This window comes from Benincasa hispida, chromosome 3, assembly GCF_009727055.1.
Source record: "Benincasa hispida cultivar B227 chromosome 3, ASM972705v1, whole genome shotgun sequence".
In the NCBI taxonomy this organism is placed as follows: Eukaryota; Viridiplantae; Streptophyta; class Magnoliopsida; order Cucurbitales; family Cucurbitaceae; genus Benincasa; species Benincasa hispida.
In genome coordinates, this window is record NC_052351.1 from 21,881,492 (window position 1) to 21,884,995 (window position 3,504).

Below are 3,504 nucleotides of genomic sequence, written 5' to 3' on the forward strand. Positions count from 1 at the left end.
ATGCTAAATATTCTTTGTGTTCTAATAATTTATTACAACACTAATTTCCAGAATAAGATAATTTAAAGTTTCTTTTGTTCAATTGACTTAAAAAACAAACGCACCTTGGTTCAACGAATAAGCAGTTTGGTTCGGCGTGAAGTAACTTGTCCAAATCTGTATCCTCTTCTTTTTGGGATGTTGACACTTGTAAGCGGGGAAGAAATCGAACCGATGATCTGCAAAAAACAACCAAAATCCAGCATGTGTTGCAGTGCCTTAGCCACCAATATGGCCTGACGATCAATCTTAATAATTAAAGAGATGCTATAGAATGGAAAGAATTCAGAATATTTTCAGGCCTATTTCAAATGTTTTGAGCCTTTTGATCATATAGAAAAAATGATTTCGTAATGTCCACTTGGCCAATTCAAATATGCTCGGATAATTAATTTAACCATAATGATTAATTTAACGTTATGATGGCAAGATCTAAGCTGCAAGTTGCTTTTAAACAACTTAGCATATCTTGTGTCCAATCATGGTCAACCCCAAGGTCGGCCTCCACAAGGCACATGGACGAAGCCTTCATGTACTCTTTAGAAGTTCCATGCTAATATGATGCTGTATTTAGCATTAATAATCTATCTTGTGAGTTGATCATTTTTAGTCCTTATGTGTGGATTCTATTGGGTTCGACCTCATTACCTTAGTCATATAATTTCACTTCCGTATTCTTGGAATGACCCATTTGGATGCATCCTTGTAAGGGTCAAATACTTAGGGCTATATTTGTTTTAGAAAATTTTGTAATAGGTGGCAGATTCTCAAAGGTAATTAGTTGCAAGCGTGTCTTGACCATATGGAAATTTGTTAATATGAAAATTCTCAGAATTTGAAAATTTTCATTTGTTTTTGTATTCCAATTTTTTCCCGTTGAAACAAATTCATCTTTATGGTATATCACTTGTGGTTAATTTTTATTTCACTAATTTTCGTATATATTTTTTGTTGTTTTCCTTTTCCCAATAAACATAATTTATCACTAAATTGTTATGTTTTTTTACTTGTTACACTATTTAACCTAATTTTTGTACATTTTATTTTGGGCATCAATTGTTAACCCCAATTTTTGGGTGATTGTATCTAATTTTAGGACCTTAATAACAATAGTTGTATCAATTTAAACTGTAATAATTTGGAGGTAGTATCATTTAATCCTCAAACTAATTAAAATTTGGTATATAATTTTAAATTCTGGATTTTTTTTCAATAAGTATAGTTACTTAAACCCAACTTCAATAAGTATATCAAATCTTAAAGCCCAAAACTTTCTAAGTATATCCAATAAACATAATGGAGGTGTTTTAAATTGATACATTTATGAAAACTTTAAAGGCTTAATTGTGACACTTAATGGAAATTCAAGTTTTAAATTAATACAATTATTTGTTTGGGTTAAGTTGATACAATTATGAAAGTTAGGCTTTAATTTGATACAATTATTAGTTTAAAGGTTAAAAATTATACAACCTCCAAAATCAAGGTATAAAATTGTAATTTACCCTTTTCTTTTAAACAACTTTCCTTTTAGCCAGTCAATAAAAACTTATAAACACCTCCATTTTTTTTGTTTGACTCAATTTATTTGTATGCTAAGTTCAATGTTTGTTTTATATCCATTCCTGACAGTTTTGTTATATATAAAAAAAATATATGTTATCAAGAGCTAGTGTATTGGTTGATATAACAATTAATATATTATTGACTATGCTTTATTTTAGATATATACTATATGATATACCAAACATATACCTAAAATAGAGTGTATAGAAGTAGGAATAATATATTCATTTTAAGGTGTAATGATTCAATTCTCAATACCTAATATGTCAAATAGTTATATCACTAATATAATATTTAATTATATATTACATATAAGTTCTATACTATCGATGGTGTTGATTCATCTTAGCTACAATTTTCTTCTACAGAGAAGAAAGAGATGATTTATAAATAGAAAAGTATAAGAAATTTTTTTGGTTGTTGGCTGAGGAATTAGTATACTATTGAGATATATTGTTTCATGTTTTTGACTTGGGTCGACCTTCAACCTTGACGGAGGTCGAGCGTCCTCTCCTTAGGGCCCAAATAGACCTATGGCGATGATTTGGGTCCGTGGGCAAGTGTCCAGACAAAGACCTCTTTGCTAATTTTGGTTAAGGCCAGCCTCGACCTGTGAAAGCACTTGAAAAGTGCTTCTTTTGCTCTTACTTAGAGCTATTTTTAAATTTAAATTTAAAGTGTGTTGCTAAGAAGTGTATCTTAGGAAATATCAAGAAAATAAGTACTGGAGGTCAAAGAACCAAACTAGGCCAAATCCTTCAAGAAGGAAAACAGTCAAGCAGACCCGAGAGTACCTTAATTGACATCTTGATGCCGAGAGCATAGTGCCACAACACCAGAACTAGCGTCCGCAGTACTTAACAGAAGTACAACACTGTGGTTGCGACATAACCAGGCTATTCAAGGGCAGATCTTACAATATGTTATCCAAGGTGTCCCAAATGCGAACTTCCATTATTTGAGAAATTAGTTTGTAATTTGAATATTTTCTGCTATTATATTACCTAGGTTTGGTTGCCGCAGTGATTACAGACCAAAATTCCAGAGCCCTAAAATGTTATTTAATGTTGCAAAAAGAGATGAGGGTGTAAGGGATAAATTTTGAGTTGTTCGAGTTTTGAGGTGAAAATCGAGGCATTCTTTGGCAAATTCCAAGAGACCAAAGGCGTGTCGAAATGAGTTCTGGTCTTTGCTTTTTTTCTCTTCTCTTTACTATATGCTGCAAATTCGTATGAGAATATGGTGCTTGGAAGCTATGAGTGTTAATTCGTTTAGTCTTAGGGTGGTGATGAAATTTACTTATGTAATTTTAGAGTTAAGTATTTAGTGATTTAATGGATATTGTTGGAACTTTAATGCTTTTCAATGAGTTGTGCTTAATTCTTATTGATTGACCTTAAATGAATGTTAGGTTAATGTTTGATATGATGGGATGATGTTTAATAATGGAATTATATCCATGGAATTAATTATAATCTATTACATGGAAATAGTTATTAATAGTGAAATTGTCAAGTAACATTGCTTAGTGCCTTGCTTCTTAATTTGGTATCTAAGAAATAGTTATCATTTAAGTTGCATAGAATAGGTTATTTTTTATAGAAAAATCAATCTTGATTTAAGTTGTATTTGTTTGTTTTGGTGTGGTTTACTTTGTGTGGGTGTTTTTAGGGTTGTGTGCCGTGTCTTGGATGTTGTGTGGTGGAGGTGTTGTCACCCAATGCAATGCGTGCCGATAGAAGAAGGGGATGACGGTAGTCCCTAATACGCAATAATAATGAGCTGATACCCAAAAGACCGTCACCGGATGGCGGATTGCATGGACTACCGCAAACTAAATGCGACAAACAAAGAAAGATCATTTCTCTTTCTTTTATTGACCAAATGTTGTATTCGTCC